This window comes from Hyperolius riggenbachi, chromosome 1 (assembly GCF_040937935.1).
Source record: "Hyperolius riggenbachi isolate aHypRig1 chromosome 1, aHypRig1.pri, whole genome shotgun sequence".
Taxonomy (NCBI): domain Eukaryota; kingdom Metazoa; phylum Chordata; class Amphibia; order Anura; family Hyperoliidae; genus Hyperolius; species Hyperolius riggenbachi.
The window spans coordinates 364,080,698-364,105,956 of record NC_090646.1 but is presented as its reverse complement, the minus strand read 5'-3'; the positions used below and the strand labels follow the sequence as shown (position 1 = coordinate 364,105,956).

Below are 25,259 nucleotides of genomic sequence, written 5' to 3'. Positions count from 1 at the left end.
AATACCACCAAAAGAAAGCTCTATTTGTGAGGGTTAAAAAGTTGTAAAAACGGTTCTGGTCTCTCGGGGGTATAAATCTTTGGCCCTCAAGTGGTTAAGGACAAGCTCACTGAGACCAACTCCACCTAATTTAATTGTTTTAATCACTTAAAGAGAACCTGAAGTGAGAGTCATGTGGAGGCTGACATACAGTGGGTTGCAAAAGTATTCGGCCCCCTTGACATCGGAAATCCGATCATACTTTGCACAGCATCAGGGGGAAAATGCACAGGCAGATTTCTTTGATGGGGCGGAGCTTAGCTTCTGTGCAACGGAAAATGAGGCTTGGGTAAGAGAAAAAAAGTTCTGATGCTGTGAAACTGTTAAAGTAACACCTAGGGCTTGATTCACAAAGCGGTGTTAACTGTTAGCACGCCTGTGAAAACCCCCTTAGCACGTCTAAACAAACTTTTCGCGCATAAAACTTTATGCGCATAAAACTTTACGCGCGCAAAACTTTACGCGCGCACTGCACAGAGCGCAGGGCGCTCCGTGCGAAGTGCCCATTAAAGCCTATGGGACTTAGCGCGCATAAAACTTTGCGCGCGTAAAACTTTGCGCGCGCAAAGTTGGCGCGCGATCTGATTGAGAAATCTGGTGCTAACCTACTTAGCACCCTGGTTAGCACGTCTAAAGGCTTTAGACGTGCTAAGTAGGTTAGCACCGCTTTGTGAATCAAGCCCCAAGCCTTTTCAGTGCTGCTGAGTAGATTTTTAGTCTGAAGGTTCACTTTAAGTATCTACTCTTAGGTACATACAGTGGCTTGCAAAAGTATTCGGCCCCCTTGAAGTTTTCCACATTTTGTCACATTACTGCCACAAACATGCATCAATTTTATTGGAATTCCACGTGAAAGACCAATACAAAGTGGTGTACATGTGAGAAGTGGATCGAAAATCATACATCATTCCAAACATTTTTTACAAATAAATAACTGCAATGTGAGTCAATACTTTGTAGAACCACCTTTTGCTGCAATAACAGCTGCCAGTCTTTTAGGGTATGTCTCTACCAGCTTTGCACATCTAGAGACTGAAATCCTTGCCCATTCTTCTTTGCAAAACAGCTCCAGCTCAGTCAGATTAGATGGACAGCATTTGTGAACAGCAGTTTTCAGATCTTGCCACAGATTCTCGATTGGATTTAGATCTAGACTTTGACTGGGCCATTCTAACACATAGATATGTTTTGTTTTAAACCACTCCATTGTTGCCCTGGCTTTATGTTTAGGGTCATTGTCCTGCTGGAAGGTGACCCTCCGCCCCAGTCTTAAGTCTTTTGCAGCCTCCAAGAGGTTTTCTTCCAAGTTTGCCCTGTATTTGGCTCCATCCATCTTCCCATCAACTCTGACCAGCTTCCATGTCCCTGCTGAAGAGATGCACCCCCGAGCATGATGCGGCCACCACCCTATTTGACAGTGGGGATGGTGTGTTCAGAGTGATGTGCAGTGTTAGTTTTCCGCCACACATAGCGTTTTGCATTTTGGCCAAAAAGTTTTTATTTTGGTCTCATCTGACCAGAGCACCTTCTTCCACATGGTTGCTGTGTCCCTGACATGGCTTGTGGCAAACTGCAAACGGGACTTCTTATGCTTTTCTGTTAACAATGGCTTTCTTCTTGCCACTCTTCCATAAAGGCCAACTTTGTACAGTGCATGACTAATAGTTGTCCTATGGACAGAGTCTCCCACCTGAGCTGTAGGTCTCTGCAGCTCGTCCAGAGTCACCATGGGCCTCTTGACTGCATTTCTGATCAGCGCTCTTCTTTTTCGGCCTGTAAGTTTAGGTGGATGGCCTTGTCTTGGTAGGTTTACAGTTGTGCCATACTCCTTCCATTTCTGAATGATCGCTTGAATAGTGCTCCGTGGGATGTTCAAGGCTTTGGAAATCTTTTTGTAGCCTAAGCCTGCTTTAAATTTCTCAATAACTTTATCCCTGACCTGTCTTGTGTGATCTTTGGACTTCACGGTGTTGTTGCTCCCAATATTCTCTTAGACAACCTCTGAGGCCCTCACAGAGCAGCTGTATTTGTACTGACATTAGATTACACACAGGTGCACTCTATTTAGTCATTAGCACTCATCAGGCAATGTCTATAGGCAACTGACTGCACTCAGATCAAAGGGGGCCGAATAATTATGCACACCCCACTTTGCAGTTATTTATTTGTAAAAAAAAAAATGTTTGGAATTATGTATGATTTTCGTTCCACTTCTCATGTGTACACCACTTTGTGTTGGTCTTTCATGTGGAATTCCAATAAAATTGATTCATGTTTGTGGCAGTAATATGACAAAATGTGGAAAACTTCAAGGGGGCCGAATACTTTTGCAACCCACTGTATTTCCTTTTAAGCAATACCAGTTCCCTGGCAGTCTTGCTGATCCTCTACCTCCAATACTTTTAGTCATAGATCCTAAACAAGGTATTTTTCAGGTGTGTAATTCAGACACTACTGCAGCCAAAGAGAATCGCAGGGCTGCCAGGCATCTTGCATGGCTTAAAAAGGTAATAAACATGGCAGCCTTTATATATCTCTTACTTCAGGTTCCTGTTAAAATGGATCTGACTAAGGTAAACTGTGACAAACTGGTCATAATAAAATAATCCTTAATGAGGCCTGCAAACAAAAATAAATTGAACTTTTTTAGAGTCTTCTGTGATAGGGCAGAGATATTATTTTTCCTGTTGAAAAGGCAGCATGGTGGTATAGTGGTTAGCACGCTTGCCTTGCAGCACTGGGTCCCGATTCGAATTCCAACCAGGGCACTATCTGCACAGAGTTTGCATGTTCTGCCTGTGTCTGTGTGGGATTCCTTCAGGCACTCTGGTTTCTTCCCATATACCCAAAACATACATCTACCGTATATACTCGAATACAAGTCGACCTCATATATAAGTCGACCCCAATATTTGACCCTCTTAATCTGGCATTTATTAATATCTCAAATAAAAGTCTACCCAGCAAAGTTGTGGTCAAGGCCAAACCTTCTGTCAGTATAGTAAGTGATAAATAAGGTTAACAATGGGCATGTATAAGGCAAGATACATGGAGCAACCCTGCATGATCTCCATGCATGTTCCCCACACTGTGTCGCTGTTAATGTGTTAATACACAACATTAACAGCAGCAGTAGTGTTGGAAACATGCTTGCAGATCATAAGGAGTTAATTGCTTCAAACAAGCACCAGCACACTGTACAGGAGCTGACAGGAAAGATAAGGCCAGTCCTGCACTTCAAAGCAACAATTAAAAAAATAAACAGTTTCCAGCCTGAGTGCTCAGGGCTGTGTAAACAGCTCTGTCAACTTTACCATTCAGATGCAGGGTGGGTCAGTGTCAGCTGTCAGTGAATTCCCCAGTGTGGATGCAGCTAAAACTCCCAGGCACCGCGGAACACACGCTGGCTTCAGCTTCCATTCAGCGTGTCCCATCGCTCGCTCTGATCCCCTCCTTCACTTCCTCATTCATCACTACGCAGAGCAGCCCAGCCTGTGTGTAGTGAAGGGGAACTGCAGGCACCAGCGAGGACAGTGATCTGTGGCCAGAAAGGACGGAGGATTTATGAGCAGCCAGCGGGGGTTAGAGCAGAGGCACACATTATAACAGGACTTTGAGCAGCTCCTACCCCCGCCGGCTGTTTAGCACCACGTGCTGTCAGAGCGGGGGTTAGTCCATTTTGCAGCTTGCAGGGGGGAGCTGCATTATGGTGACCCAGGCATCTGAGTAAAGAATGGACACATAATCTGGCTGGATGGCAGTATTAGGGGGCATAATGCAGCAGATGCACAGCAGAGGAGTCGCTTGATACTCAGCTACAAGTCAGAAATTTAGGTCTGATGCGAGTACAAGTCGACCCCACTACTTTACAAAAATAGATCAGACCTAAATTTCTCGACTTGTAGTCGAGTATATACGGTAAGTTAACTGGCTTCCCACTAAAATTGCCCCTAGATTACGAGATTACATTACAAGATACATACATAAACATATGACTATGGTAGGGATTAGATTGTGAGCTCCTCTGAGGGACAGTAAGTGACAAGACAATACTGTATACCATATTTTTCAGGCTATAAGACACACTTTTTCTCCCCCAAAAGTGGGGTGAAAAAGTTACTGCGTCTTATAGTCTGAATGCAGCTTTTACCAATATGGGGGCGCATGTGTCCGATGATAGCAGCAGCCGCTATAAAGTTTCCCCGCATCAGCCAGAGTGTCCGCAGCGAGGAGGCAGCAGCTGGATACAAAGTTTCCCTGCATCAGCCAGAATGTCCGTGGGAGGAGGCAGCCACTCGATACAAAGTTTCCCCGCATTAGCCAGAATGTCCGTGGGAGGAGGCAGCCACTCAATACAAAGTTTCCCCGCATTAGCCAGAATGTCCGTGGGAGGAGGCAGCCACTCGATACAAAGTTTCCCCGCATCAGCCAGAATGTCCGTGGGAGAAGGCATCCACTCGATACAAAGTTTCCCCCCATCAGCCAGAATGCCCGTGCGAGGAGGCAGCCACTCGATACAAAGTTTCCCGCATCAGCCAGAGTGTCCCCGCAGCGAGTCAGCAGCAGCCCGACCTAAAGTATTTCCTGAATCAGCGTGATCCGAGCAGTACAAAGACACCTTCAACCGCTATATCGGCAGAGGCTTCCATACTGCGTTGTTTATTGGTGTCAGCCCATGACCCCGTGCACGTGCGCTGCAGGTCATTGGAGGGCGCCAGTAAACAACACAGTATGGAAGCTTCAGAGGACTCTGCCGATATAGCGGCTGAAGGTGTCTTTGTACTGCTAGGATCACGCTGATTCAGGAAATACTTTAGGTTGGGCTGCTGCTGACTCGCTGCGGGGACACTCTGGCTGATGCGGGAAACTTTGTATCGAGTGGCTGCTTCCTCGCACGGACATTCTGGCTGATGGGGGGAAACTTTGTATCGAGTGGCTGCCTCCTCCCACGGACATTCTGGCTGATGCGGGGAAACTTTGTATCGAGTGGCTGCCTCCTCCCACGGACACTCTGACTGATGCGGGGTAACTTCGTATTGAGCTGCTGCCTCCTTGCTGCAGTGACAAGCTCATTGCTGATGCGGGGAAAACTCATCGGGCTATTGCTGCGGGGACAGGCTTATTACTGAAGCAGGGAACAGATGCCACCCAGGCTGGATAGGTGAGATAGATCTCATTTATATTGTAGTGGTTAGTATAGCTAGTGTTTTGGGGGAGAGCAGGGGTTTGTGTTGTGTAGTGTAATGTAGTGTAGCTGGAGAAGGTGGTATCAGTGGATTTGTGAAATGTAGTATAGTTAGTGGGGGCAGCAGTGTTTAGTGAAGTTAGGCAGTGTAATTTAGAGACATCTTTGGGAGGGGGTAAAGGTCCATAAGACTCTGTACAGCACTGCATAAGTTGTTGGCACTATATAAATGCTAAATAATAATAATTCATTCTTCATAATGATATGCATCACACATGTGCCTAGCCTGTGCTCAATTTATGTTTCAGATTATATTCCCCCTGTATTATTGTGCCGGGAGGTCAGCCTTTAAATTATTTTCCCAAGCACAGTCCCACTATACCTGCTCCATGATTGTTTTTTTTTCTGATTAAATGTAGTATTACTTGGCAAAAGAATACAGTGAGCGTATATTGTGATGTAAAGGCAATTTAAACGGTGGGGACTCGAAATGTAAGGTTCCCTTTAATGTTCTCGGTGACAGTTTAGCAATCAACTACATATAATCGTGTATTAATAATGCATTTTGAATTCCCCCAAGCTGGGATAAACAGTTCAATTACAATTCTGCAGAGCAGGTTTTTATAAAATGATATCAACACTACCATCCCACACATTACAGAAAAAATGAAGCACAACAGTAAAGAGGTTGACCTCTGAAAAAATGGCTTAGAAATTATATAAAACCATTTTTTAAGCAGAAAAAAATGCCCAGAGGACACAGTAATGGATGAGTGTTGGTAAAATGTTACATGATGTGACAAAGATGTTAGCATGGTATCTGAAGAGGGGGAAAAAGCCTTCTTACATGCAGGGAATCTACTAATTGGAATAGATGAAAGAGAAATTGATTTACTGCAATTTAAATTATACAGTAACCTCACTTTTATGTTGATTAAAGAAGCAGGGATGCGATGCTCAGTAATAGACTGTTTTTGTTTCTGACGATATGTTTATTTGTTTCAGGCTTCTAGCCATGTAGCTTTCATTTTTTTTCCTTTTTCATTTTGGTTAAAGCGCATAGCTGCATTAGATGATCTTCACAGTAATGGTTCATTTCAGTAAAAAGAAATTGTTCCCCAGGAAGCCTACTTCAGTAAAGTAGCAATGCAGGCTCTATGCAGATCCTTTCATTGTAGAGTAATGCTTTGGTTATAGGTAAAGCTTTTCATATTTTTTTTTTTCAAATCACAGAGGGCAAATTACAAGAACTCTACCTAAACTTACATGGAAAAACAAAAGGGAAGAAATTGAGAGCCCCGGATAGTGTATTATTGCTGAAAGGTAAGTTATTAAAATGTTAATGAAAAATCACTCACAAGGAGAGGTTGCCTTCAAAAGCAACCACTGTATGCGCAGATGGGGAAATTATCCTGTCCCCACTCAAGCTAAGAAGTCGCTCTCTGTAGAAAAGGAAAAAGGGCAAGAACACCCATCCACCGTGGTGGAGAGAGGCTCTAACACTCGTCCTCACACTTATACAGTAGCTGTTCTTTAGAAAATGTGCAGACCATTTATGGCTAGCAGCCTCAGGTTCATAGCATGTTTTAACTGTCAGAATCACAAACACATCACTGAAAATTGCATCAGAACAGACATGCCATGTGTTGCATTTACACATCCGTTTCCTGATGCGCTCAAGTGGAGAAGGTGTGGTGTTCATACATCTTGCTTTAGATAGCACTGTTCTACTTGTATAACTAATAAGATTATCAAGACGGTTGTGGATCTTTTGTTCCTGTTATGCCCTGGCTAGAAACACAGAGCAAAGATGCTGCTAATGTAGAGAGTTGGTGAATCTTTTAAATAAACCTAGTTTCAGTTATCCTGCCTTCATAACTACTGAACACAATAGAAGGGACCTTACTGTTGTATAGATGTACGTACCTGCTAGTGATAGCCAAACTTTAAAATTTTGGGTTCACAAATTTACCGTGAAAATTTGCAAACCAACCGCTCACGCCGAACTCCATAGACTTTAATGAGTAGGCGAGCTCTACAACTTTCAGGGCATCTCTACAGGCACAATTTCTTTGAAAAAAGTGTACCAAAACCCAGGCAGTGGCATAGTGGAGGAGGATCAAGTGCAAAATAGTCGCCAAAAAAAAGTATTTTGCGCAGGCGCTTTTTCAATGATTATTTTTAAAAAAATTTAAATGGCTGCCAACTTTAGCTGTTAATAGCAAAGCCCCCATAGCTGCTATAAACACCAAATTTGCAGGGTATGTTAGGGAGGACAGTGGGAACAAGAGATTTATTTTTTTTCAAAAAGACCTTGTAGTTTTGGAGAAAATTGATTAACCCTCCTGGCGGTCAATTAAAACCGCCAGGGGGCAGCGCAGCACTATTTTTAATTTTTTTTTTTAATCATGTAGCTAGCCTAGTACTAGCTACATGACAGCCTCTGTGCAGCGGCATCCCCCCACCCTCTTTGATCGCCTCCGGCAATCAAGCCTGTCCAGAAATCCCGTTCTGAACGGGATTTCCATTAGGGCTTACCACATCGCCATGGCGATGGGCGGGATGACATCACCAACGTCATCGACGTTGTGACGTCAAAGGGAGTCCCGATCCACCCCTCAGTGCTGATTGGCCAGGCAGAGCATGGGGTCTGGGGGGGGGGGGGGGGGGCGGCACGGCGGGTAGCGGTGAATTGGCAATCGGGCAGTACACGCAGCTAGCAAAGTGCTACAAAAAACAAAGTGTGTGTACAAAAAAGCGGTGAATCGGCGTGGAGCGGTGGCGATCGGGCAGTACACGCAGCTAGCAAAGTGCTACAAAAAACAAAGTGCGTGTACAAAAAAAATTATGCAAATCGGCCCAGCAGGGCCTGAGAAATCCTCCGGCGTGGCATAGCGTCAGGAAGGTTAATTGATAAAGTTAGAGGAAAAAGTCTATATTAAAATGCGGAAAAATGACAGATAATGTATCAACATGCATACAAATATAAAAATATGTATTTCTTTATATACAGGTCCTTCTTAAAAAATTAGCATATTGTGATAAAGTTCATTATTTTCTGTAATGTACTGATAAACTTAGACTTTCATATGTTTAAGATTCATTACACACAACTGAAGTAGTTCAAGCCTTTTATTGTTTTTATATTGATGGTTTTGGCATACAGCTCATGAAAACTCAAAATTCCTATCTCAAAAAATTAGCATATTTCATCCGACCAATAAAAGAAAAGTGTTTTTAAAACAAAAATAGTCAACCTTCAAATAATTATGTTCAGTAATGCACCCAATACTTGGTCAGGAATATCCTTTTGCAGAAATGACTGCTTCAATGCGGCGTGGCATGGAGGCAATCAGCCTGTGTCACTGCTCAGGTGTTATGGAGGCACAGGATGCTTCGATAGCGGCCTTAAGCTCATCCAGAGTGTTGGGTCTTGCGTCTCTCGACTTTCTCTTCACAATATCCCACAGATTCTCTATGGGGTTCAGGTCAGGAGAGTTGGCAGGCCAATTGAGCACAGTAATACCATGGTCAGTAAACCATTTACCAGTGGTTTTGGCACTGTGAGCAGGTGCCAGGTCGTGCTGAAAAATGAAATCTTCATCTCCATAAAGCTTTTCAGCAGATGGAAGCATCAAGTGCTCAAAATCTCCTGATAGCTAGCTGCATTGAAAAAAATAAAACACAGTGGACCAACACCAGCAGCTGACATGGCACCCTAGACCATCACTGACTGTAGGTACTTGACACTGGACTTCAGGCATTTTGGCATTTCCCTCTCCCCAGTCTTCCTCCAGACTCTGGCACCTTGATTTCCGAATGACATGCAAAAGTTGCTTTCATCCGAAAAAAGTACTTTGGACCACTGAGCAACAGTCCAGTGCTGCTTCTCTGTAGCCTAGGTCAGGCGCTTCTGCCGCAGTTTCTGGTTCAAAAGTGGCTTGACCTGGGGAATGCAGCACCTGTAGCCCATTTCCTGCACACGACTGTACACAGTGGCTCTAGATGTTTCTACTCCAGACTCAGTCCACTGCTTCCGCAGGTCCCCCAAGGTCTGAAATCGGTCCTTCTCCACAATCTTCCTCAGGGTCCGGTCACCTCTTCTCACTGTGCAGCGTTTTCTGCCACACTTTTTCCTTCCCACAGACTTCCCACTGAGGTGCCTTGATACAGCACTCTGGGAACAGCCTATTTGTCTAGAAATTTCTTTCTGTGTCTTACCCTCTTGCTTGAGGGTGTCAATTATGGTCTTCTGGACAGCAGTCAGGTCGGTAGTCTTACCCATGATTGCGGTTTTGAGTAATGAACCAGGCTGGGACTTTTTAAAAGCCTCAGGAATCTTTTGCAGGTGTTTAGAGTTAATTAGTTGATTTAGATGATTAGGTTAATAGCTCGTTTAGAGAACCTTTTCATGATATGCTAATTTTTTGAGATAGGAATTTTGGGTTTTCATGAGCTGTATGCCAAAATCATCAATATTAAAACAATAAAAGGCTTGAACTACTTCAGTTGCGTGTAATGAATCTAAAATATATGAAAGTCTAATGTTTATCAGTACATTACAGAAAATAATGAACTTTATCACAATATGCTAATTTTTTTAGAAGGACCTGTATGTTCAGAGTGTGGGAAATCCCCCAAAAATGACATTGGATCCCCCCCCCCCTGAGCCTCCTTAACCCTTTGTCATCCATTTCACCTTTCATATAGCTGAGAGCTGCACAGGGGAGCATCAGCCGGGGGAGATCTTCAATCAACGTAACAAGAGGATATTGGCGTGGGACTTTTCCGAGGATATTGGCGTGGGAACTTTTTTTTAAGGGTAAGTATCCATGGTTAATTAAGAACATTAAAGGACTTTTTAAGTGGTTGCATTTTTATTTCAATTTAACCCTTTGTGGAAAGGAAATGGATTAGGAGTAGTTATTTTACTCATTTCACCTGGGGAGGGGGCTGGCATCTGAGGATTCCCTTCTACCACGTAAGGGGGCTTTGCTATTAACCGCTAAAGTCGGCAGCCATTGACTTTAATGTTAAATGCGAGTGCAAACTTTTGACAAAAAAAGCTTGCATCAAATGTGAACGGCAAACAGCGGACGTTCGCTGGATACTGTTCTCCCAATTATTCGAGCCAGGGCTAATGCCTGCTTAATTAAGATCTTGGATCCTAAAACAGTTGTTAAAGAAAACATTACATATGCTGTCTATTTTGTTACTTAAGTTATCATATTTTTTTATACAGTAGCAAGGGCCTTTTTTTTTTCTTTGAGGATAGGTAGCTTCATCCAAAGTTTTGCTAGGTTGTATTGGAGGCCCTGTAAGCTTCTAATTACACCCCTGATAGGTTCACACACATTATCTGTAATATCTGTAATACTGTATTATAACAATAATAATAATAATACATTATTATCTGTAATACTGTATTATAAAAACATGTGAATTAGTTGCATTTATTTTTAGGGGATGTGAGTGGTAGAAAACAGAAATCTATATAGATCATACATGTCAAACTTTGGCCTGCGGGCCAAATCTGGCCCTCCAAGCCATTCATTTTGGCCCTCAAGTGGTTTCCCCACTTAACATTATGTTTCACCCACTCTAGAAAATCAGGGAAGCTGAAGCCCGAGACCACCAGAGAAGCCATTTGGGGGAGGTAGGGAAAAAGCACTAAACACTAGGGAACTGTATAGGGGAGGAAGGGCTCTAGACATCATGGAACTGTATAAGGGGAAGGAGGATCACTAGACACCAGGGAACTGTATAGAGGTCAGAGGGGGCAATAAGACACCTGGGAACTTTATAAGGGAGGAAGATGGCCAGTAGACATTGAGGTTGGCTCGCGACTAGGTCCCATTGTACAATATTGGCCCACTTTGTATTTGTGTTTGACACCCCTGACATCATCTATTTAAAATCAATAATACTCCATTTTATTATCAATGAAAATTCATGGTTAAACACATAGTATAGTTTACAGACACTTTACGTAAGTACATATAATTCTTCAAGCTCAGAGATGTGGATTACTTATCTTACTATAATGTAAGATATCCATCTAAATTGAGATATCCTGACTCACATAGAAAGGCTGTATCAACTCACCAAGGTCACATATGGAGGGGATTTACAATATTACCTGGGTACGAGAAAAAAAAAGGTTAATATCATATAGCTCAAGCTGTTTCATGAAAAAAATAATTTACTTCTTTAAGAGAGTTCTCATTGTATACTAAGTAAACCTAATCTTCAAGCTTGCAGGAATATATATGCATGTCTCTGTCAAATGCCTTATTTGTTTTCTAATATATTTGTATTCAAATAAAATGGAGCTTGGTTGATTTTAATGAGATGATTAGAGGATCTCCTAGCAGCACACCTGGATGAAAGGAACTGCAAGCAGGCTGTTTTAGCATCTCTAAAGCTAAACTGGAGTTATATGTGCAGAATGTGGCCTTCTCTACAAAGATATCATCTGGATGTTAGCCTCAAACTATGTATATGGCATTGAGGCTTTCCCAGATGTGCAACCTACCCACTTTGAATGTAGTTATATACCCCCAAAGCATCACAGATTGTGGTTTTTGAACTATGTGCTGATAATCGGCTCAGTAGTCCATCTCCTCTTTAGACCAGAGGATGCAGCATCCATGATTTCCAAAAAGACTGTCACATTGTGACTTTCTAACTGAAGTTTTCTACTTAATCTCCATTCACTTTAAATGAGCTCAGGCTCAGAGAACACAGCAGTAATGTTTCTCTATGGTTTCTCTTTGCACAGGTAGATTTTTAACTTGCATTTCTAGATGCAGAGGTGAACTGTGTTCACAGAAAATGGTTTTCAAATTGTTTCTGAGCCCATGCAGTGATATTGACTATGGAATCATATCTGTCTTTAATAGCACTGCCTGATGACCCAAAGAACAGGACTGGCTTGCTGGCTTTCAACCCTCTCACTTGTGTGTGTAGAGTCTTCTGTATTGTCTGAATCTTTTTTTTCTACATTGAGAAACACTGGGGTACATTGACATATCTTCTGGCAGAACTGACTTGTGTTAAGCAATACACCTCATTATTTAATACAACAGATGTGTAGGAGCCAAAACTGTCTGTTCAGGCTCTGAAACGCTAAAACTCAACATCGTAAAAACTGCTGGCTGCTGCTGCAAAGGATTTTAAATGTTCCTGCACATAATGTATCTGTGGTACAGAGCAGGTCTCTGCATCCTCATTAATGACAGTGGTATTTGATATTTATTTCCATGTATATAAAAGATGTCCAGTAATTAATCAGACCTTAGCAATATCAATCCAGTGAAAACAAAAATCAAACATACCAGCGATGTCTAGAGGAAATCCAGAATTATAGTGAGGTTTTCCTTATCATATCCCTAGTCCTGACTCTAGATTTCCAATTCAGGCCACTATTCTTAAAGTGGAATAAAATTCTGACATAACATTCAATAAAAATGTGTTACTTTTCATTACAGTTACCATATTTGCTTTTGTGCCTAAGTAATATTGCCTATCTACAAATTACAAATTCCCAAAGTACAGTTTATCTGCTCTGAAAGCCCTCATTGCATTTCATTCATAGATTTTAATGTATAAATACAGCAGCTAGCTATTGAAAATTTCTCATCTGTCTCTACTTGTCAGCTCAGTACAGTTCCGTGTCAGCGCATGGCTGGCTGTAACTAATTGTAGCAACAGATGAATGTAAACAATAGATAATGTTATCACCTTTTTGGATGCGGATTTCCACTGCAGAAGTGCTGTGTTTAACTGTTTGAATACTGTTCTGCTACGATTTTTTGTTATAGTAGGTTTAAGGCTGTAAATAATCAAAAAAGAAATGCTGAGTTTCAGACCACTTTAATATTATGATAGGATCAAAATTACTCAGTTCTGATGGGGTAGACTTTGGCCAACAGAAATTATTACTATCACATTGGTGTAAACAGCAGAAATGACAAGAAGGAGGCAGGACTAACCTGACAGTGAGTCCAACCCTTCCCCACTCTCACTAAAATAAAATACATGGTTTAGCTGGAGTTCCACTTTAACAATGGAATAGGTGATCAGAAATTCATCAGGTTTTATAACCCTTCTATTTTTCACATTTAAATTGTGTTATTCATTTTACCGATATTTTAGTAGCAAGCACTAATTTTCTAAATAGTTTCTGATAAAGATTTATCATGCAACATTTTTCTCCAATTGCTATTTTATCTTTTACTACAGATGCAAATTGCAGTCATTTGTATTTATTTTTGATATTACAGCTAACTAATTATAGGTGTATTTGAATTCCCAGCTGATGACACTTGTGCATGCCACTTCTATCTATTTGCAACCAAAATACAATCAATGACATGAAATGAGAGATGATAGAATTTTTTTGTAAATTCTCAACGTCTGTAAAAACTAATGTCGCCATTAATACTTATTGTGAGAAGCACACAATGGTAAAATGTCACTGCAAGTTTTGTATACCATCATACATTATTATACTTTAATTAAATAATCTGATGTTCAATGAACTAGATTTATGTGTATAACTCCTAATTTGTGATTGTTACATGGTTTGCTTCTCTATGCTTTACTGAACATTATTACTTGTATTTCATCATTATCAAAGAGATATTTTATCTTCTGTAAAATTGAAGACAGTCATTATTCATGCATTTTTTAAAATAGACTGAGGAGACTTAATGAGACACAAATAAGAAAAAAGGAAGGGAGGCAAGAAATAAGGAAGAAAATAAATGATGCAAATAATGTTTGTCCAAACAACCTGAGGGCTTTACATATGAACTGCTTTCATTTCATTTAAAAACTTGTATAATTGTTAGTTTACAAGCAAAATTCAGCTTACCGTTTTCCCCATCCAACTTATAGCGCAGTAATACGTGAGGCATATTGAATGGATACAAGAAATGTGGCATACTAACCTTGGGTCACTGATTCTTAAGTTATGCTCATTATTTGGTCCTGCTAATAGTCAGTTGTGACCATGCCCACATTTTGCCACAAAGTAATGGATGCAAATATGTTCATGGCACCACAGATTTTCTCTTGGCCCCTTTTGTACCACTGAAGGCATTGTGGGGTAGGGAGTGATACTATGGGTTCCTACAAAATAGGTGTCTTTTCCTGTATCTATTTCATATAAAGTGGACCCAAATTAAAAATACAAGATTTCAGAAATAAAATCTATTTTCTAAATTATAATAATAAATAGCAGCCTTTTTTCAGCTGCATGATGACAAATATAAAATATTTTACATTTATTGGAGAAAAATGATGGAGTAGATGGTGTCCAGCAAAGGAGGAATTGCTAATGGCTGCCACCTGTATAGCCCTAGTTATGAAAAGAGAATGGTGAAAAGCATGAACTGAAATGCTCATAGGTTTGAAGGAGTGTTTATTTATATTTGTGTGTGTCAGAGTGGTGCAACTAAAAATTTTGATTAAAAAAAAATGTTTAGTTTGGGTCCGCTTTAAAGAGCTGCTATATAAGATGTTATAGATGTAGTTTGAACTATAAAGCACTTTTTTTTTTTACCAATCAACCGCTTAACCACTTGAGGACCACAGTTTTAAACTCCCTACAGATCAGGCCATTTTTTTTCTAAATTGGCCACTGCAGTTTTAAGGCCTCGCTGCAGGGCCGCACAACTCAGCACACAAGTGATTCTCCCTCCTCCCCTTTCTCCCCACCAACAGAGCTCTCTGTTGGTGGCGTCTGATCGCTCCCCCAGTGTTTATTTTTTTATATAAATATTTATGTGTTTATTTTATAAATGTACCTATTTATTTATATATTTTTCCTAACTGCCTCCCTTCCCCCAGCCAGCCAATGACGGCGATCGGCTGTCATAAGCTTCAGCCTATGAGAACCGATAGCTTTCCTGTGTCCCAGGGGGACAGCCGTGTCACACGGCTGTCCCCAGTACAGCGCTGCCTTAGATCGCAGTGCTGTACTATGTTAATAGATGACGGTTTTGCCGTCTAACAGCCGCTGTGAGACTGAAGGTGTTCCGCTCCGGAGCTCCACCATCCAAGCAGGGATGAGCGTGCATCGGCGCAAACGCAAGGACCTTTGGCGTTAGGTGGTCCTGGGGCTGGCGCCGCGTGCACCACCATCGGTGTGACGCGGTCACCTAGTGGTTAATAAGAGTAAAAAGATAGCATGCAGAAGCGCAAACAATATAAGCCAAAATATGAAATGTAAGCAGAATCATAATAGCCAACTGGATGAGAAAACTCACACAAAATGCAATATATACAGGGTATACATAGTCCAATGTAAGAATAAATAATAAAATATAGTAAGCTACACGATCAACCCCTGTGTGCTGTCAAAAGGTTTGGATCCAAGCATATTCAACATTTTTCTCCATGAACGACAGAGAAAACTCACAAACATATTGTGCAAATTGCAAAGGAAATATAATTTTATTAACATTACATTATAAAATAACTTAAATAGCAATGACATGTGTATGCTATATAATTCAAGGGAAAAAAACAAAGTAATGTTGTTTACCAACTGCAGCAATGAGCATATTTATCTCATTTGCCTACTTGACCTTGTAGCCGTAGTATTCATGTAAGCCTATGATGCTACATGCGTAGTAATAATCAGAGCTGGTTCACAAACCCCCCAAAAAATAATCACCCAAATTAACTGCTTAACCACTTGCAGACCGCCCACTGTAGATTGGCGGAGGCAAAGTGGCAGCCCCAGGACCACGTATTGCACATTGGCGTCGGGTCCTGGGACTCTTCCGGGCCGGGGATCGCGCGCATTGATGCGACGACATCCCGCCGGCCATACGGAAGCGCCGGCGGGATGTTAACCCTCGATCTGCCGCATACAAAGCGTATAATACGCTTTGTATTGTATACAAAGCGTATTATACAGGCTGCCTCCTGCCCTGGTAGTCCCAGTGTCCGAGGGACCACCAGGGCAGGCTGCAGCCACCCTAGTTTGCACTCAAGCACACTGATCTCCCCCCCCTTCCCTCTGATTGCCCACAGCACCCCTCAGACCCCCCCCCTGCCCACCCCCCAGACCACTGTTTGCACCCAATCACTCCCCTAATCACCCAGCAATCACTCCCTGTCACTATCTGTCAACGCTATTTTTTTAAATTAGGTCCCTAACTGCACCCTGGGGGCTCCTGATCACCCCCCCACCCCTCAGATTCTCCCCAGACCCCCCCCCCCAGTGTACTGTATGCATCTATCCCCCTGTAATAACCCACTGATCACCTGTCAATCACCTGTCAATCACCCATCAATCACCCCCTGTCACTGCCACCCATCAATCAGCCCCTAACCTGCCCCTTGCGGGCAATCCGATCACCCACCCACACCATCAAATCGCCCGCAGATCCGACGTCAGATCACCTCCCAATTGCATTGCTTACATCTGTTCTCTAAACACCCACTAATTACCCATAAATCACCCCCTATCACCACCTGTCACTGTTACCCATCTGATTAGACCCTAATCTGCCCCTTGTGGGCACCCAATCAACCGCCCACATGCTCAGATTGCCCTCAGACTCCCCCTTATCAATTTGCAAGTGCATTATTTACATCTGTTCTTTCCTGTAATAACCCACTGATCACCTCTCAATCACCCATCAATCACCCCCTGTCACCCCCTGTCACTGCCACCCATCAATCAGCCCTTAACCTGCCCCTTACAGGCAGTCTGATCACCCACCCACACCATCAGATCACCCGCAAACCCGCTGTCAGATCACCTCCCAAGTGCATTGTTTACATCTATTCTCTCCTCTAAACACCCACTAATTACCCATCAATAACCCATCAATCACCCCCTGTCACCACCTGTCACTGCTACCCATAAGATCAGACCAGTATCTGCCCCTAGGGCACACAATCACCAGCCCACACCCTCAGAACGCTCTCAGACCCCAGCCCTGATCACCTCGCCATACTACTAATGGAATACCTTGGGGTGTCTTCCTTCTAAAATGGGGTCTCTTGTGCGGTTCCTATACTGCCCTGGCATTTTAGGGGCCCTAAACCGTGAGGAGTAGTCTAGCAACCAAATGCCTCAAAATAACCTGTGAAATCCTAAAGGTACTCATAGGATGTAGGGCACCTTAGCGCAGTTAGGGTGCAAAAAAGTGCCACACATGTGGTATCTCCATACTCAGGAGAAGTAGTACAATGTGTTTTGTGGTGTATTTTTACACATACCCATGCTGGGTGGGAGAAATATCTCTGTAAATAGACAATTATGTGTAAAAAAAATCAAAAACATTTCCTTTACAGAGATATTTCTCCCACCCAGCATGGGTATATGTAAAAATATACCACAAAACACATTATACTACTTCTCCTGAGTACGGCGGTACCACATGTGTTGCACTATTTTGCACCATAACTGCGCTAAGGGGCCCAAAGTCCAATGAGTACCTTTAGGATTTCAAGGGTCATTTTGAGACATTTGGTTTCAAGACTACTCCTCACGGTTTAGGGCCCCTAAAATGCCAGGGCAGTATAGGAACCACACAAGTGACCCCATTTTAGAAAGAAGACACCCCAAGGTATTCCGTTAGGGGTATGGTGAGTTCATAGAAGATTTTATTTTTTGTCACAAGTTAGCGGAAATTGATTTTTATTGTTTTTTTTCACAAAGTGTCAATTTCCGCTAACTTGTGACAAAAAAAAAATCTTCTATGAACTCACCATACTCCTAACAGAATACCTTGTGGTGTTGTCTTTCTAAAATGGGGTCACTTGTGGGGTTCCTAAACTGCCCTGGCATTTTAGGGGCCCTAAACCGTGAGGCGTAGTCTTGAAACCTAATGTCTCAAAACGACCTGTGAAATCCTAAAGGTACTCATTGGACTTTGGGCCCCTTAGCGCAGTTAGGGTGCAAAAAAGTGCAACACATGTGGTACCGCCGTACTAAGGAGAAGTAGTATAATGTGTTTTGTGGTATATTTTTACATATACCCATGCTGGGTGGGAGAAATCTCTCTGTAAATGAACAATTGTGTGTAAAAAAATCAAAACATTGTCATTTACAGAGATATTTCTCCCACCCAGCATGGGTATGTGTAAAAATACACCCCAAAACACATTATACTACTTCCCCTGAGTACGGCAATACCCCATGTGTGGCACTTATGTGCAGCCTAACTGCGCTAAGGGGCCCAAAGTTCAATGAGCACCTTTAGGCTTTACAGGGGTGCTTACAATTTAGCACCCCCCAAAATGCCAGTACAGTAAACACACCCCACAAATGACCCCATTTTGGAAAGTAGACACTTCAAGGTATTCAGAGAGGGGCATGGTGAGTCCGTGGCAGATTTCATTTTTTTTGTCACAAGTTAGCAGAAATGGAAACTTTTTTTTTTGTCTCAAAGTGTCATTTTCCGCTAACTTGTGACAAAAAATAAAATCTTCTATGAACTCACCATGCCTCTCAGTGAATACTTTGGGATTTCCAAAATGGGGTCATTTGGGGGGTATTTATACTATCCTGGAATTTTAACTGCTCTTGAAACATGACAGGTGCTCAGAAAAGTCGGAGATGCTTCAAAATGGGAAAATTCACTTTTTGCACCATAGTTTGTAAACGCTATAACTTTTACCCAAACCAATAAATATACACTGAATGTTTTTTTTTTTTATCAAAGACATGTAGCAGAATAACTTTCACGCTCAAATGTATAGGAAATTTTACTTTATTTGAAAAATGTCAGAACAGAAAGTTAAAAAAGTCATTTTTTTAACAAAATTCATGTCTTTTTTGATGACTATAATAAAAACTAAAAACCGCAGCAGCAATCAAATAGCACCAAAAGAAAGCTGTATTAGTGACAAGAAAAGGAGGTAAAATTCATCTAGGTGGTAGGTTGTATGAGCGAGCAATAAACCGTTAAAGCTGCAGTGGTCTGAATGGGAAAAAAGGCTCTGGACCTTAAGGGGTGTTATGACTGCAGTCCTTAAAGGGAACCTAAACTGAGAAGGATATGGATTTTTCCTTTTCAAAGAATACCAGTTGCCTGACTCTCCTGCTGATCCTGTGTCTCTAATACCTTTTAGCCACAGCCCCAGAACAAGCATGCAGATCATGTGCTCTGACTGAAGTCAGACTGGGTTAGCTGCATGCTTGTTTCAGGTGTGTGATTCAGCCACTACTTCAGCTAAAGAGAGAGAGATCAGCAGGACTGACAAGCAACTGGTGTTGTTTAAAAGGAAACATCCATATCGCTCTCAGTTAAGGTTCCCGTTAAGTGGTAAAGGGACTCCGAGCACCTCTCATGGGCATGCCTTTAAGCCAGACGACTTCCAACAAAGTTGTGCTATGACCCCTTTGGAGGAGTCTTTTGCAATGGCCATGTATGTCACTTCCTTTTCCTGTTTCATTCAGTGATGCACTTCTCTAACTGAGAATACAGGGGTGACCCGGAAGTTATAACATAGCCAAGATGGCAGCCGCAATTTTTAAATTGAAATCAAAAGAAAACTATTTGGTGATTCAGGCATCAAATAAAAAACAAGAACACAAGCTACAGGATGGTATGCATCTTTAAGTACTTTGCAGTACTGGTCAGAGTCTTAAAGGCATACCCATGAGAGGTGCTCGGAGTCCCTTTAATTTGCTAAATAACAGAAAAAAATATTGTTGATTACTAACTATGAAAGTGATATACAGTGCATCACTATCATTAGAGTTTATTATGACACAAGGAGCACTAAAATTCCAGATGACTTAAACACTTAACATTTTTATAAATTATATTTTATATTATATCATGCTGTAAAATTCCATTAATCAAAAAAAATTATAAATAATTGTATAAAATGCATCAATTACCTTGTCTTTTACAATAAAATGTTACCTGAATCAGACAATTTGAGTCTTCAATTGTGTGTAGGGGGGGGGGGGGGGGGGTAAGTCTACCATTTGCTCCCATCTTGAAGCTGTTTTTAGTGCATTTTAATCCTCCTGTTTTTGTTTTCTGATTGCTTCATTATGCGATGCATTAGAAGCCGCCGGGGAAAAGTGGACGGAGAGAGAGGATGGGCCGCGCAGCTTCTGGGCAGCACGATGGGACCTTCTACCGCCGTGGTGAGATGTCCTCTATTTACCTTCCGCTGCGCCTACTCTGCATTAAAAACGGCAGCAGAAGAGGTAGTTCCCGGCGGCGTGATATCATCGCAGCGGGTCGGCGGGCGTTCGTATCGGCGGGTTGTTCGTAAGTCGGGCGCTTGTAAACCGGGGACTACCTGTAACTCACTTTTTGCGTATTACAGTTTACTGCTATGTACTCTGGCTTCACTATGCAGTGGCAGCAGGGTCTGGAGCTTGGAGGTGCATGGGAGGCAGTCCTATGAGGAGCATTCAGCACAGCAGAAGCATATACATTACCTGCTATCAGCAGACACATCTCCTCCAATCACTTCCTGGTTAGTTATTAAGTGCCACTGTGTGCAGTCACCCAATCACCATGCTCAGGACTGAAGCTGCAGGGTGATTGGCTGGCTGCACACAGTGCACAGCAATGAAAACTAACGAAGAAGTGAGTGGAGGAGATGCGTGCGCCAGGAGCAGGTAATTTATACGCTTCGTCTAGAAAAAAGAAAAATGTGTGGTGCGGCACTTCCCACAGTGTTGCTACATGAGCTATGGTTCACACAGGTCAGTGTCCTTCCACTCTCCTGCAACATCCACAGTTTGTAACAGGATATGCCATCAGACGTGTGCTCCGCACAAAAATGTATGAAGAACAGACAAAATCTTTCAAGAAAAGAAAACAGCAAAATGTCCGTGCACCTTCCGTCTTGATAAACAGTGTGTATTTATGAAAATGGTGTCAAATCACATTGAGAGTACAAACTTGCTTGATATGACGTTAAGTCAAACAATCATGACGTGGAATCAGCACAGGGTTTAAGCTTACATGTCCCCCGGCGTGGAGCAGGATGAGCGGTGTGGAGGTGGGTGTCAGGCACTAGGTGGGAGAGCGACGGCCGTTTCACGTCTAGATGACGCTTGGTCACGCTGCGTACCACTTCCAATGGTACGCAGCGTGACCAAGCGTCATCCAGATGCGAAACAGCCGTCGCTCTCCCACCTAGTGCCTGACACCCACCTCACCACCGCTCATCCTGCTCCACGCCGGGGGACACGTAAGCTTAAACCCTGTGCTGATTCCACGTCATGATTGTTTGACTTAACGTCATATCAAGCAAGTTTGTACTGTCAATGTGATTTGCCACCATTTTCATAAATACACACTGTTTATCAAGACGGAAGGTGCACGGACATTTTGCTGTTTTCTTTTCTTGAAAGAATTTATACGCTTCTGCTGTGCTGAAAGCTCTGCATAGTGATGCCCCTTAGCTCCCATCCCACTGAAAGATCTCTGCAGGGTGGCCCAGTGCAGCACAGTTAAGGTGCGTACACACGCACTACAGCAGCCAACAACGGGTTCATCAACACCTCCAACTGGGCGGGTTTTCAGCAGACTGTAGTGCGTGTGTACGCACTGTCAGCAGACTGATAAGGCTGTTCCTGAACGATGCGCCTGGTGGATCGTGCAGGAACAGCCTCATCAGTCCGCCGACAGTGCGTACACACGCACTACAGTCTGCTGAAAACCCGCCCGGCGGGAGGTGCCGACGGACGCGTCGTTGGCTGCTGTAGTGCGTGTGTATGCACCTTTATACCCCTGACTATGAACTAATTTATGAGAATGAAACCTTGTTTTAAAAAAGCTAAAGCGGATCTGAGATTAAAAACTAACTATAACAAGTAATTGTCTATATATCTTATCTAAAGTTTAGATAGTGTACACAGAAAATCTGGCTGCATACAGCTTCAACAGTTTATGAAGATTTATTCCTGTGATACAATGAGAGCGGCCATGTTCTGTTTGTCATCTATACACAGGTAATCTGCAACTGCACCTCCACCCCTCAGCCTGTGAAAAATTCACTTCCCCCCCCCCTCCCCTCTGCCTCTGAAATCTCTGGCTAGTAACCTCCTCCTCCTCCTGCCCAGACTGAGCTCCCATAAGCCCTTGCTACATGGATCTGAGTGCCTTGATGTTTTGGAGAAGCTGTGGGCAAGGCTTGTTTAGTTTATAGGGAATTAGAGTATTAAAAAAAAATTATTTGGCTTGGGGAATGCCCTATAAACTATATGTAAGGAACACAATTATGCAATGATTAAAAGTTCATCTCGGATCCACTTTAACTAACACACCCTTTAGTAATTTACTAAAATGGGTTGAAAAAGTTTTATGTTCATCAGACTCAACCAGCATTTAAATATGCAGTTATTTTGGGGGAAATGGTCACATACTAATGTCTAATCTTCTTTTCATTTTTTCTCTGAAAAATAAAGTGATCTAATTGCAGTTAATCACTTTACCTCTAAGGTTTTTTTCCCCCTTACAAATCAGAGCAATTTTCACATTTCAGCACTGTATTCATTCATTCGGCAAAAACGTTATCACTACTTACACTCACACCTAAATGATCTATACATTGTGTTTTTCCACACAAATTAGGCTTTCTTTTTGGGTGCTACTTTTTGCTAATAATTATTTTATTTGAATGCATTTTAAAGGGAATAAGAAGGAAAATAAATAAAAAAATAATTATTTCTCAGTTTTCAGTGCTTATAGTTTTAAAATAAAATACACTAGCGTAATTAAAACCCACACCTTTTTTGCCCATTTGTCTCAAGTTATTACAACATGATTTTGGTTTCTCATTGTACCCTCTCAATAATTATAAACTCTTATTGCAAAAATAACAGTAATACACCCTCATGGCATACATATTTAAAACTCTAAGTCCCTAATAGTGATGGCTGAACATTCTGCGATTTTGTTTTCAAAACATGTTTGCAAATGTTACCGCAAACCCATTTGCAAACATTACCACAAACATTTGCGAGGCCCCATTGACTTTAGATTTTCAAATAATGGTCTTTAGTAGGGCCACTGCTGTTAACTGCCTAAAAAAATTGTTATTTGCAGCACTTTTGAAGAGACCAGAAAAGCGTGTCATTACAAATTTATCTATTACATTTTGAAAGTATTTGTGACCTAAAATTTCAACATTTCAAATATTTCAACTGAGCGTGCCAAGTTGCCAACGACTTCACTCTACATAGTCACACTGTCTTTCCTGCCCGACGTAAAAGAGTGCCAGTCCTCAGAGAGGCCTGAAGAAAGTGTCATTCCAAATGTATGCATTTCATTTTTAAAAATTGTATATCATCAAAATTTTTCATTTCAAATGGTGTCCATTACAACATTGTAATTGCATCCACTGTAGGCAAGAAAAATGTGTGGTGTTAGAAACTCCCCTCAACAGTTACATCATCCTTCCTGCCTGGCATAAAAGAATGCCAGTCCACAGAGAGGCCTGAAATATGTGCTTTTTCCAATTTAATTTATGACATGTTTAAACATTTTATGTCATCAAAATGTTTCCACTCTAATGACATGTTATTTGCAGGCACTGTAACATGGGCCTGGAGAAGGTGACAGGCAGCAGAGTAAACATTGTTAGTTGCCTCCATTGTGGGAGAGGCCTGGAATATCAGGCATTGTATATTAAAGCTTTACATTTTTTTAATTTACATTTTTTGTAAATTTTTACATTTTGAATACATTAAAAAAATGTCACTTGTGAGTCAGGCATCCAGTTGTCTCTACTCTTAGACAGGTGGCATCCTGCTGGATCATGAGAGATTACAGAATTTTCTTCCTTGCATTCAGTTATGTTATGAATTTTATGTTATGTTATATTTATGTTATGTTATTAATGACATGTAAAATGTTTTTAGATTTTTGGCAGGCACCAGGCACACAATGTGGCGCACTCCATTCTTAGTAGGAACAAATGACATACTGAGTGCTAAAGGTGTGGTGCAGGATAGCTGTCCCAGTGGCCAGGCATGAGGCCTGGTGTCCAAGTTTTTAAATTTTAGTTAATTTATGGCATCTAAAATGTTTAAGGTGTGTTGGTGTAACAAAGTATGCTAATTAACAATCAGTAAGTGGCTCCATTGTAGCCCCTTGCACACTCCAATGAGTTCTGGTTCACCATGAGCTTGTTGGTTAGTCTGTACCTCTGGGGGTTTCAAGTCCTACTCCATTGAGCCACATTAATCCATGCCATGCACTGATGAAGATCAATCAGTCCAAAACAGTTTGTATGCATGTTGGATTATTTTGGCTCTGTACAATTAACAAGCGGACACATTATTGCATTTCAGTGGATCTGGAGGTGTGGCTAGCTTCTAAAGGCAACAGTGGTTGATTTGCATATTTCAACAGTTATGCACTAGGAGACATTTCAAGCTCACGCCAACCTGTATTATTGCAAATACTTTCTGTTTTAATTAAGTCAACTTTAGTTTTTAATGCCCCTGACTCTGTATTTTTTTTTTAACCACACACGCCGTTTAATATCACCGGAAGTAAACCACAATAAGGTATGCTGATGTAACAACATATGCTAATCAACAATCAGTAAGTGACAAAATTGTCAGTGACACCGTAAATATTTTTTTAACCACACACTGACTGTCTGATATCACTGAAACCAACACACAGTGAGGTGAGTGACACAGGTAACGCTATGTGGGGGTCAATGACAATCAATAACATATATGCAATGACAGTTACCTAGAACAGGGATGCAGGAAGCCACACACTACACTGTATACAGGTGTTGTGTTACTACAACTCAAACCACACCACAATGCAACAACAAACTATCAGTATAGTACACAGGAGGGTCACTGTCAGTACACAAAATGAATTTTGTGATCAGGATGAGCCCTCAAATGGACTATTGGAGGGTCCGTAGTTGGTGCACTAGAAGAAGCATTGCACATAGGACGCAGCTACACAGCACAATATAAATACAGCTTATATAGTCAGGATGAGTGCCCAAAAGGACTATTGGGGTCACTAGATGGTTTATGAGTACCTACACAGCACAATATCAC

At 41.8% G+C, this 25,259-nt stretch overlaps 1 long non-coding RNA gene across 1 annotated transcript in view; it reads right to left on the bottom strand.

Moving 5' to 3' along the window:
• Positions 1-25,259, bottom strand: part of LOC137551071 (uncharacterized) — a 61,281-nt gene that overhangs the window by 25,022 nt on the left and 11,000 nt on the right. The window contains exon 2 of the long non-coding RNA XR_011026988.1: positions 11,330-11,363. This is a non-coding gene — a long non-coding RNA (uncharacterized lncRNA). The remainder of the gene's footprint in view (positions 1-11,329; positions 11,364-25,259) is intronic.